The sequence below is a fragment of the Aulonocara sp. 'chitande type north' Nkhata Bay genome, linkage group LG12 (assembly GCF_057382095.1).
Source record: "Aulonocara sp. 'chitande type north' Nkhata Bay isolate Kocher_YH1m ecotype deep benthic linkage group LG12, A_spYH_male_GT1.1, whole genome shotgun sequence".
NCBI lineage: Eukaryota > Metazoa > Chordata > Actinopteri > Cichliformes > Cichlidae > Aulonocara > Aulonocara sp. 'chitande type north' Nkhata Bay.
Window position 1 is genome coordinate 16,312,314 of NC_141355.1, and position 13,225 is coordinate 16,325,538.

Consider the following 13,225-nt stretch of genomic DNA (forward strand, 5'->3'; position numbering starts at 1 on the left):
AAGTTTCACTTGACTTTGCTATTTAGTCATCGATAACTTAGACCCACATCTTACCATCCATAATTACTTAAACAGTCACAGTACTACTCTAAACCATCATCTGCATACAACGTATTTTTTGCTACATGCTGTCCTGCATCATTTCACTGAATTTCTGTCCACAGTCAGCTCCACTAAAATGGTCTGAAAGTATAGTCATATGCATATATCTACATTATAAGTATAACTGAAGTATATCTGTCAACACCGAGATTAGAAAATATGAGAAAATTTCTAGTGCCTTACCCTGTGGCCATCCCACCACTCTACCAGTGGTACACTCAATAAATCTGAAAATCAGCACCAGGCAGCCAGTTTCTTTAAAAAGAGATTGAATTAACTAGTTCCAGAGCTGGTCCTGACCCTCCTGGGGGCCTAAGCAATATTCTGCTAAGGGGCCCTCCTACCTGACCTGTGAGCCATGTAAACCATTTGCCGCTGCCTCACAGTTACACATGATAGCCCAGTCGTCTCACTGTAATCCTCACTCCTGTAAAACCGTCTCCTCTATGGGTGAGTCTCAGAATAATACAGCCATAATATCAATCCATGTTTTGAATCTGTGGGAATCAGAAGAAACTGAAAAGTAAAGAAAGAAAAAAATATTAAAAATAAAATGAATCATGTATAATTTAGTCGAAAGAAACAGCAGATTACAGTTAATAAAGTCTCTGGACTGGTCTCCATATAGCTGCTGGGGAGCTAGCTGGAGAGCATGAACAAGTTTTCTAGCTTCAGTTTGAAAATACTTCTAATAATTGTATTAATTCCTAATAATTTGTGATTAATTCATAACTAAAGTCTCTAAACAATAAATACCTGGAAGTGGCTGCAAGCAAAATGACACACTGAATGTTGCACGCCGCTTACCCACTAAGTAAGCTAGGCAAAGAGTGCAAGAATAGCACATTAAGCTAACATTTGATGACATCAAACTAGAAGGATACGTTTACCAGACTGCTGTTCCTGTGAGCCAACCTCGTTGTATTTTACCTGTTTTGTGACCAGAAGGGTAATTCTTCTTCCTCCTTACACCAAAGTTCATCTCACAGTGGCTCCCCTGAGTAGAAACTGTAACTAATGAGTAGCCACCATTTTAGCTACTAGCAAAAACCTGATTTACTTATGTATGGCACAGACGTGTATGAATCATTCATGTTGTTATTCTTAATATCAGAAAAAAAGAAATATTATTAAAGTTATATTAGAATTAATCAAAAAGAACTAATAACCCAATTATTGCTGTGCTGTTTCTTCCCATTGTTGTTGTTTTTTGTTTTTTTAAAGAGGTGCTTTAAATATCTTAGTTTATTTCATTTAAATTAATAACTTTATGGAAATCTGGTGAGATGAAACAGTAAAGTCTTTTTACAGCCTCTGTGGAGCACAAACCCATTATGAAGAGAAAAGTAGTAGTAGTGGAGTTGGTAACAAGCAAGCATACTAGACCAGTTTAGCCTCCCCTACTCGTCCCTGCTTGAGGCAAGTGGCTTGAGGCTACATTGGCTGCTACTCGCATAAAGTCATGTTGCAGGAAGTCTAGAAGGAATCCAGTGCTGCAGTTCAGCGATGGCCTGCTCTTTTAACATAAACTGTGATTGCAGTGGAAATCTAGCACATGAAAGATGTCTCAGATGTTATACATTTCAAAAGCCTCCACTGACTTTGCTGTAGCCATATTTCAACAAGCAACAAAGAAAATGAATATGTGGATAAAACATGGAAAATAAATGATTAAAACATTACCTGATAGGTGAGCTTGCTGTTAATGGTCAAAGGTTAAAAAATGGCATTTTTTAAAAGTAATATTCTACTGCCACTTAAAGCAGTTTTAATCTATCCATGTTAAAACTGTACAATATGGGGTCCATGCTGTTCTTTAGACAGCAGAGCAGAATGGGAGGTTACGGTACAAAGGCCTCACTCTAGGGGTCTAGGGTTTTGGCAGCAGTATGTGTTTACATTGTAATTAGGACTTAATTGTCCTAATTAGAATCCCCAAACCCTGATTACTCAGAGCCTTGCAACCTGCTGGGCCAAACGACCTGACTCCGCTTCAGTCGTCAACCTAGACACCCTGCATAATGCCTGCTCCTAGTGTAATATTCATATAATTTTGCAAAAAGGCTCTGATGACTGTGAAGGGACTACTCAAGACTGCCCGGGGAGTTTTGAGAAAAATAGATTTCCTGGAAGTGTGTTTCTTGCCTCAGGGTGGGAATATGTTAGCATAGGAAACCGTATGCACAGGCATATACACAAAAGGAAAGCCTCTGTCACAAACTGCATCCTACAGGACTCTCCTATCGATTTTTATTGAGCAGATTTTATTAAACTAGTTTTCATTCCATCACATCATCATGGCCCTTTATTGCCCTCCAAGCCATACCCTCCGTGGTTTGTTTTTCTTTCTCCTTTTCTGATTTTCTCCAGTTTTCTGCAGAAATCAATGCCAGGGCATGTGTGTGTGCAGAGGCGGGTGAGGAGGTGGGGGCAACAAGTGGAACATAAAAACACCTGTCTCCCTCACCCTTTCTACCTGCCCTCGTGGGGCTGATGGGCAGAAGGCACCATCAGCAGTCCATCTGAGTCCTGTAACTAGGACTGCCAAGCCCAGCTCCCACAGAGCACACCGGGGCTGACACGCCAAAAGGTGTGCGGGGAAGCTGGGCAGCCTGGCTGGCTGCTGCTGCTGTGCTGGAAGAAAGCATGGAGCATGTCAAACCACAGCCAGTCTCTCCGGGGGTTCTGCACGGCTGGACAGGCCTGACGTTTTCAGACACAGGGGGATGCATCGATCCACAGCCAAGTCATGAGAGGCTATCCAGCGTCAATGATAGGGAGAAAGAAAGGAGAATAGCCCAGTGTGCTTGCTGCCTTTAAGGTGTCAGTTTTTAAATTCCATACGTGCTTCATACTTTTATTTTCTAAAGAACTCAGAGGTTGAAGATGCTGGTTGTATCTTTAAAGTTCAGCTAAATTATAAATGTATTTTGGCTAAAAATCAATATCCTGCGTTTGGTCCAACCTTGCAACAGAGAAGAAATTCCACCTTTTTTTGTATTACATGCATAAAACCGAATGTTTAGTCCCACTTATGGCAATGCAAAACATACATCCACATGGTGACTCGCTAAAATACCCTTCATTGCATACCTGCAAATATATTTTTTACTCAGGTGTGAAAAATGAACCCAGTTTGCAATGTCATATTCCATGCCGAGGTGTGTGAGACCAGCATTTGGGCCGCTTCTCAGTGTGTGAGCTGCGCTTAGCCCACGCCACTCACTCACATCATTTAATGAACCCAGTCCTCTCACTAATGAGGCTAGTAAAGGACTCAAGGGTCAAGTTTTCTGTCTCTCTCTCTCTCACACACACACACATACACACACACAGACACGCACACAGTTCCCATTTACACTCTCTTTTGAAGCTCTATTAAAAATGTGGGGATACAAAATTTAAAGGCTCTTAGTTAATTAGCAAGGACAGGTCAGAGTGTGTTCATTTGACTCAAGTTCATTAACCTTCAATGACACCTGAATGATGAGGAGCCACTTTTATGATATTGTTGAAGGAAATCATAGACGACTCCATCTGCTTTTTTTATAATCCCATCAAGTATAAAAATGGATTGTTACATGTTTTGATGTTCGAGGCTGCTATAAAAAATATCCCCGTCATTTTAACAAACCTCTGTTGTTATTATCAATTACTCTTGTTGCTATTATGCTTCGTGATCTGCCTGGAAACATGAAAAAATTTGGCTCGTTGTTAGCGTTTTTGTCCAAATATCTAATGCTGTGCAGCCTCAAAGCAATAAGTATGAAAGTGGATTTAGACAGCCAATCAGCGTTACAGGAACTTTGTCTTGGCAGAAGTCTTGTAACTTTGAAGAAGATTATTTTGAATATAATGTGAATGAAACATAGCTGTTCTGCAGTCTGAGGCAGACACTGGTGATGAATCTCGTATCTGTACATCTAAAGGCATCCTTCACTGAGAGGCGCACACAATCACAAGAAAATAATGCCTACATGCCCGCACGCACACACACACGTAAGCACATGCACATGCACATACACACACACACACACACAAAATCAGATTCTCCATCTCTGCAGGTGCTGTCATGGGCCCACTCTTCAGCCTCCCATCTTTCCTCCCAGCTCGCCTCTCCTTCCTTTGTTCCCAGACTGCACACCGTCATGTCCAGGTCTTGCCTCTGGGGAGTTCAGCCTGGCAGGAGGCTTGTTTTTAGAGCTTTGCTCTTTTTTTTTTTTTTTTACTTCTCTCCTTTCTCCTTCTTGGGTTTTTCGTTTGTACTGGTGCTGGCTAATTACCGGCGCATTCTCCTCCTGCCAGCAGCGTGCTGCTGCTGTCGAAACCCCCCCCCCCCCCCCCCCCCCCACACACACACACACACACACCATCACTTCTACCACCACCTCCACCCCCACTCCTCTGTTTCTCTCTTCCTCCTCTTTAGGAGTGAGCGGAGGAAGGAGGCGGAGGGGAGGGCCAGGTTACAGATGTGTATTAATGAAGCAGTGAAGGGCAGGGGGTGACTCATAGAGAGGGAGAGAGCGAGGGAGTGAAAGAGGAGCAAGAGGCGATTTGCATGCAGAGACGAGATTCACCGCTTCTACAATGCCTCTCTCTCTCTCTCTCTCTCTCTCTCTCTCTCCTCTGTCTCTGTCTGCTTCTCTCTCCCTCCAAATCCTCCTCCCATCATCCTGCATTCTCTTACTGTTTTAGCTCTCTCACCCTCTCTCTCCACTACTTCCTTGCCTCTCCTTTGCTCTCCGGCTTGCTGCCACTGCTGATTTGAATAATTCAGCACAAGCCGGTATTCTCCAGGGCCCCATTGTCTGCGCGCGGCAGGAGAATGAGAAGGAGAGAGATAGGAGAAGAGGGAGAGAAGAGATAGGTGGGATTGCAGGGCAGTGTGTGTGTGTGTGTGTGTGTGTGCGTGTGTGTGTAAATGGAGAGGGTGGAGGGAAGGGTGGGGGGAGGGAGGTCCACGCTGCCTTCTTTCACCTAGCTGTGGCGTAAATCAGCACTAATGAGGTAGAGGAGGAATACCGAGGCCTCGTAACACACTACAGAAGCTTCTATTTTTTCCATGCAAACGCACTAACGCACACAGGTAGACACACATTTAGCAGTCTACATGCATACAATCACCCATAACCTTCATTGCTCTGCTGTGTTGTGGTTATTGACTTGTTGCTAACCCTCACTCCAGCGCTATCAAAAGGAGGAGGAACGCAAGCAGAGAGACAGAAATGTTGTCATAAGAACACACAGGAGAAAAAATGGCATTCGTTCTTTGCGTTTGTGAGTTGGCTTCAAATATAAAACACTTAAAAGTGAAACAGACCTTTTTAGTAATTGTTGTCATAAGAAAGAAACTTTCTGCCCTTTTGTTTTCAGCTGGAATGCAAAGTGTGAACAACTTGGTCCAAAGCAAATCCTGCATGTGCACAGCAGCTCTGTAGTGCAGATCTGCTCTCCCTCTCTGGAGGTTTTCTGATGTAACATATTTGTCCTGATGCTGTGACCATTTTAGTTTTTACAGCTGCTTGAGCGAGGACAATTTAGCTTCGTTTAGTGCAAAGAGGAGGTCTGTCTGCTTATCACATACCATAATTTGACTTTTCCACCCTTCTCAGAAATAGATAATCAGCTTCTGATTGAATCCTGAAAAAGTGGAGGCTGAAACCAAATGAGCACACCAGGCACAACAGATGCTCTCACATTCTGTCTCTTTTAGCTCCCTTTAACTTTGCTTTTAAAACCTTGATCTCCACTGCACATCTCATCTCCTGCCAGCCCTCCGTCTTACCATCCACCCACAGATTCTGATATTGGGGAGTGGGCCCAGAAACTGTCCCATCCATGAGAACTTTCCCAGACAACAGGCACCACACACTGGACTGAGATCAGCTGAATGCGACAAAGCTCCGGAGATTGTAGTCTACGCTGCTGCATCTTTACACCCAACTGGTGATTTGTTCCCATAAGAAAATATGTCAGTAATAGCTCCACCTTCATGAATATGGACCAATGTGGAAGCTTTGTACTGTCTACACAGTGACTTCAGTCAAGTACCTCTCTCTTAGGAGATGACATACTAGTCCGTCAGATGTAGGGTTTTTAGTTTCTCAGAAAAAAAGAAGAAGAAGAAGAAGAAGAAGAAAAGAAAAACATATAATGTCTAGACATCAAAGGAATGACGCAAATGTTATGAAAGGGCTTTCTTTTGTAAGTCTTGTGAACTCGCTGTCAGGCATGGGTAAAATATGCATTTTAAAATGTTTGGAAGGGTAGACTCAAACCGAGTATTGCACATTATTTCTATCACATCTTCAGCTCTATATTTGGCTCCTGTGGGTGAGGAACTCAATAAAAAACAATGAGCATGGGGGAGGAACTGATTCCCTGGGTACATTTTATAACTGTAATAATATAATCTGGGGAACATTTATTGGGTTATTTATCTGAAATAACAAGCTAAAAACATGTTAGATAGGCTCAATTAAGCAGCGAATCACGAAAGCAACGTAATGCTGGTGCACTCTTTTTCTCTTATCTCAGTTTCTGCTTATTCGCTGCCCCCCCCCCCCCCTCCCCCCCAGCTCAGCTATTAAAAAGGCTCAACCAATAGCTGTTTGTTAGCCATCAGGAAAAGAGGAAGATTTTTACCTCACACCGTCACGGTTGAATGAATTTACCCACATGAGTGCAATGGTCAAATAATCAGCTTCAGGAGGATGCTTAACCAGTCCAACGTTATCCCTGGAATAATTTTAGTCAATGAAGGGAGGAAGGGGAGACTTTCACAGTTTGCACCCGCTCACTTTCGCTGCGGCCCCCCCATCACTAGTCTCGCCAAAAGCAATGGCTGGAGGAGGGTGGAATTCCTCAAGACTTACTGCCAATTGGGAAGGTTTGAAGACAGAAAAAATTATTTAAAAAAACAGCTGTATCAAATGTAAATGATGTTGCCTTACCTGTTGTGGGGATTATGTGTGGCTATTACTGTGGCTATTATTACTACGTGAAGAGAATTACAAATGTAGTCATCATCAAGAAAGAAAGCAAAAAAGAAACAAGGAAAGTAGGAACGTATTCAACATCTGTTTTGCAGCTGGGAGTATTTCTAAGGGACACCGGGAGAAAAAGGAATTAAACACAAGAAAGGGGGAGGTGGGGGGATCTCTGGGAAAGCTGGAAGAGAAGACAAACACGGGATCCAACATGGCTGGACTGGATTAAAATGGCTGGAGTAAAGAACACCTTTCTATTTACCCAGTTTGAACTTGCATGTCATACAGCTCTGATGTCTCTGCCATGATTAACTGGAATCTAGTGGAGAATTAGACTTCACATGCTGACCTTCTCTGGAAAAATGAGGTCATTTGCACCTTGAGCAAAGTTTAACATAATAAGTACCACGTTTACGGCAAATCGGGGGGTTCGTGTCATATGCAGCTGGTGACAAATGCCAAACTACCCGCTTGATAGCCGCTTCCTAACAGCTATAAAATGGCAAAGAGCACAGACCACAAACACCAACAGAGTGTAGCAAAGCCCCAAGCCCGGCTCTACAGGGCCTGACAGTAATCAGGAGAAGAAGTGAGTGCTGAGGAAGTGTCAACAGAAACAAACCCTGTGCTTCGTTTGAGCCAGACTGAGCTGATAGCTCATTGCCAGTGGCATAATTTAGATGAATGGTGGGTGCAATCCATCAGAATCAGAGTATAGCTAGAGTTAGTATGAGCGCAAGGAGGAAGAGGAGGGGTGCGACCCTTTCCTGCGCTCGCCTGCCAGTAACGGTATCCCATTACCCTACACCTGTTAACAACACCAATCCCCTTGTATAAACAGTAAAGTGATCCACTCATTGAAGGCAGAGGGACAGAAAGAGACAGACGGTGGGATTGAGGTAGGAAGAGAATGCAGAGAATGGGACAGGAAAAAGAGGAAAGAGCAGATGAAGCAGTGGGGATAAAGAAATGTTTTCTTGTTTGATTTTAAAGAGACTAGCACCTCTGGACATGATGGATGAACCCAGGGTCTGGAGAGACAAGTCATGGACAGATGGCTCAGATGCAAACTCCAACAGCACTGCAGCAGCCTTTACAGTAAAGCAACAGGGACATCTAGTGGCACAGAGCGTAACTTCCCCAACGCTCTCAACGTGCATTTGGAACGTGCACTGATTTTATCAAAGCAGCTTTAGCTTGAAACATCTTTGAAAGGCATCTGTCTGTTTTCATTGATATGTGACAGGTGCAATTAAAAAGTTAGAGGCAACAAATCAAAATTAAAATCTTCATTTATAAACATAACCCTTGAAATTGTTTAAAATGTGTACACAACATTAAGTAGGCTGCATATCTGAGTATTTTGTCTACATTTTATTGTTGATTAAAGGAGTAGATGTCAGTTTTGTCATAGCAAAGGACGATATATTAAAAAAACAGGTTTATTTATGAATGAAAACAGCTGCTGTGTTCATTTCTTTCTTAAGTTTTTACATTCGGTTACGGCACAAGTCAACCACATTCCTCACCTACCTTTGCCACAGAGACGATCCCTCAGCAAAGAGAGGGAATTGTTAAAGCCACCAAGTTGCCACAGTCTTCCTCTGAAAGGCAACTTTTATGTGTGTTTATTTTATTGTTCCTGAATGGATGGCTCATGTGAAAAAAACCCTGAAAAAGTAACTTTTAGGTAAAAGCTATTGACTCAAGCGGTCGGCTAATTGCCCATTTTCAGGCAGTGAAAATAATGGGCAAAAAAATAAAGAGCCATCCAAATTTTGACTAAATTACCCTCCTATAGCTTGGGAAGGTATTTATAGTCAGAATAATAATAATAGTCAGAAAAACACAGCGCTGTGACCTGGCAGATTAGAAGGTAACCATTAGCGGTTTGATAGCTTCAGGGCAGTCGAGTATCGACCCGCGTGTAGCTGCATGCTTTTGTCATTCTTGTTCACTGTCGGCTCTCTCTCTTTTCTTTTCTTTTTTCCTTTTCTGGAGAAGGAAATAAAGCTCTTTTCATGGCAGATGGCTGTTTTTCAGCTAGTTCTTCTCGGCTACAGTTTTACACCACTGACACAGATGAGGCGAGCTGCAAACAGCACATCAGGGCTTCAGGACTGAGGTGTGGACAGGCTCGCTTTCAGTGTTTCGGGAAATGTAGGCGTCTGTGGCATTGTCTGTCACACTCATCCTTTTATGCAAAATCTATTCCCTGTTTGGCTTGTGATACTTTTATTTTGGAATACTTATCAGCAGCACAAAGCCTTATTCAGATTCCTTCACAGGGTAAATGTCCAGTTCAAAATAATAATGCAGCAGCTGCACTGACATGCCCAAACATGCCAAAATTTATAAAAATGCATTTCAAGGAATCTGTTGAAGAGTCGATTATATCTTTGGGTCTTTGGGGAGTTTTATAAAGAAATGGCCAAAGTGGGCTAAGACTAAGTCATTATTCGGCCTGTGAACTACATCATCATGTGTCGTAAAACTTTCAGCAGAGTGTGCGCTTGCACAAAAGCTTAAATTTGAATTGTGTGCGTCTTTGGGGTAACTTCTTAACAACAAACCCAGCGCAATTGTCTGGAGTCAAACTGTGACTTGTTCTTTAAATAGAAGCTCCAAAAAATCAGAGACAGGGAGAATTAAGGAGTGGGAAACCAGCGGGAGAGCAGGCGTTCAATCACTCCCCACGCAGAAGATATAAAAAGTCTCCAGTAAGAATTCGAATAAGTATAAATGTAACACACGTTTCCAAAATGACCATCAGCTCTTTGCAGAGGGCCCAAATTTTGCATCTAAGACAAAAATGAAAAGCTGAAGAAAGTTGATAGAGAAGATGAAATGTGAGTGTAGAGCTCGCCGCTGTGTGCAACATTGTGCTTAAAGGTGATTCCTCTTTGGCTTCAGCATCGAGTCCTGCTGCCTACTGCCTTCACACCTGGCTTTTTTGTATGCACAAACAGGATATAATGAGTAAATAAGGGTCTCGTGAGCTTTAGAGGCCAGCCAAGATTTTTTTTCCTCAAGCTTACCAGCTGCTGTTTTTAGGTTTATATTTAGCGTAAAGATAAATGAGTGGTGTTAGTCTTCACTATCTCGTCACCATCAGATACCTGATAGTGGTTTCTTCCTGGTAAAAATGAGTTTGTGCTTACTCATTGGGGTTGTCGGATGGTTGGGGTTTTCTTTAAAATACTGTAGCGTGTTCACAGTACAAAGCACCTTGGACTATTTTTTTCTTGTAGTTTGAATTGAAAACCTGAATTGATTTAAGTCCAATTTTATCTATTTTGCAAACAAACAAAAAACAGTCAAATTGTGCTTTTCAACATGTCAAATTACAAAACTGGTGGACTAAAAGCTTAACAGTTTGCACAGGTAGTGAAAGTGGGGTGCTTTTAAGCTAAATATCACATTCATTTATAAAGCTATTAGAATTATTGTTATTATTTTTTATTTTATGGTGCAGTGAATGTGTAATAGCCTATTAGAGTTGATTACAAAGCAGCGGATACTGTGGGAACCTGTGACCTGCGAGGAAAATCATTCAGGAATATTTTAGCTTTAAAATGAAATATTTCCTATTCCAGCGCTAATGACAGTCCAGCTACCCCACCATCACCCCCTCCCCACTATCAATTCATCTTATCAGTCCACAGTATCACTTATCAGTGAGTTTGTGTAAATGGCAGTGTGTGGGAGAACAAGTGCTGCAGCTCAACTAACAGCATTCCTCCTCAAAGGAGTTTCTCCTGTCCTTCCTTCCTTCCTTCGTCCCCTCCCTCTCTCCTTTCACTCTCATATTGTGTCTCTAACGAGTCACGTCCTTCTAGCAATTATTATGAAATTAAAGCTATTTTCCACGGCCGATGTTTGCCCCGGTAATAACCACACCGAGATAGGCTTCATTCATTTAGCGTTTTAGTTCAGCTCAATTCCTGTCGCATTAGCAAGAGGAGCAAAATCAGAGTGTCACTCAGATATTCTGCTTAATGGTTTGGCGATGGCCTGGCCCCTTTTCTTTTTTCCCCCCTCCTTTTTCTTTCACGATCCCCCTAACCCTATCTCTCTGCCAATTACGCTGTTTAATCTATATGTAGATAATGGTGTCCAGGACCTCCCTGTTGAAATGTCAGGTGTGAAGAGGTTATTAGCTAACTTTTAATTACTGTCCATCATTCACCAGGCAGCAGGACAGATTGGTCTTCTCCAGCTGTCCGCTTATCTGGTCTCCGAGTTGGGTGGAGGTGTGGAAAAGAAAGACGTTTAGGAAGCACCAGGTCTTCCACTTAATATCACCATTTTTTTTTTTACATTATTAACTAGACTTAGTGTTTGGAAGGAAGACACAGAAGCGAGGAGACCAAGTAGATCATGTGTCATAGGGTTTAATAGAAGCTGTCCATAAGGTGAGTTGCTCAATGGAAGGTGACTGTGATGCTGTGATGGCACTGTATAATGTGCAAACATTTTGCAGAAAATGTGCAATCATTTTAGCATCAAAACAAAACAATCTCTGCTTTCCAAAAATCTGAAAATAGTTGGCGCTGGTTATCAGAAATGCCAGTCTACCGACACTTTGAACAACCTGCATTCTAGTTTAAAGTGAAGCTTAATAGAGATCAGCTAGATCATAAACGTTCCAGCACAAAAATATTTTATGAACTCCCCCCAGTTCATGTGTCAAAACCTATGTTGTGCGCTGAAAGACCAACAACCCCAGAGCCACAATTTAGTACCCCTGTCTTCAGCACTTGTACTTGCTCTGCTGTATTGCTCCAGCAGGGAAGCAACAGGATGACTAGTGCAGACAGATGCCAAGGAGAGTGGCCTTGGAATTGTCTGTGGAACTGTTGCCGGATATGGTGGAAGAATTGGACTCAGCGTTTCCCAGCAAGACACAACCGCTGAAAAGACTGATTTCTGATGGTTGGTGCGAGACCATTTGATTCAAGACTGTTGCACCTGTACATATAATGTATAAGTTGGACTTCTAGCCTGGTTTCAGTTTTAGTTCTCGTTGTTTCTTTAATGCCCTGGGTTTGCTTTACTGCTACGAGCACTCCTTTTTTTTAGCTGCTCTCTACCCGATGGAAAAGGAACTCCCTCTTCCTTCTGCTTGTTCCTCTTCTTTACATGTGTAACTTGTCTGCTTCTTATCCAGACTGAACTGAATAGGAAGTCTCCATTAATTTCCACATACATTTTTGCAAATGTATGTGGAAACAGGACACAGGTTGTAAAGGTTCTACAACACGACAACAGCGCACATACAGCAGGCCTGGAAATCACTTTTCCCCCTAAAAAATAGAAAACCTGAAGAATATTGTAACTAGATTCACGTCTTCATTCAGGAAGCAGCGACACGTAAAAATACACACTTGCAGCGAGAGCGATCTCTTTTCAGTCCTTGAACTGTCTTTCAGTGGTTTTACTATTTTAAGCTCTACAGGGCAGAGCACTGCTGATTACAGTGCCACAAAGAGAAATACTTCCCGGGCTTAGGTTTTCTTCTTCTTCTTCCTCGCCATCTTTTACAGCCTACACACACATTCCGCTGGAAGTAGCGGAGCTGTTATTTCAGCAGGCATCCTCCATATGATGGAGGCTCTGGTTACAGAGGGCTGCTTCTGGATCGCACACATAATTACGCACGCACACATGAGCAGTGTGCTAAGACATTCCTTATTTTATTCAAACAAAGAAGAAAACGGAAATGGATAATTGGTAAAAACTTGCAGAAATTCTGACACAATTAGATAATTGTGGAAATTACTGATTGCTTACATCAACACACACACGCACACAAGCTCTCGGTCTCTGCCTCTCTCTGTCTTTGGGACATAAATGTCTCTGTGGTATCCAAGCCTGTATGAACTTGAGCATTAGTGTGTTTTCAAAACTAACCATGCGCTAGAGGACATCATTAAGCCGATTAAGGCTTTTCATGCAAACATACCTGCCTTTGAACTGAGGTTTGTGTGATATTTAAGACTTTAAGTGGAGCCTCACTTTTCTGCGCGGGGTTTTGTGTGTGTTAAGACTCTGCTTTCAGAGCTCTGCGGTGAATTACCGCTGACCCATGAAGACCCCGGGCCCCCCAGCTTCTGCCTGTGGAAACCCCC

At 42.5% G+C, this 13,225-nt stretch overlaps 1 long non-coding RNA gene across 1 annotated transcript; it reads right to left on the reverse strand.

Moving 5' to 3' along the window:
• Window positions 1-527: 527 nt before the first annotated feature.
• Window positions 528-1,166, reverse strand: LOC147317145 (uncharacterized). The gene is made up of 2 exons (XR_015131666.1): window positions 1,033-1,166; window positions 528-618 (listed from the first exon to the last, which is right to left on the reverse strand). It is a non-coding gene; the product is annotated as an uncharacterized LOC147317145 (long non-coding RNA).
• Between the last annotated feature and the right edge of the window lie 12,059 nt (window positions 1,167-13,225).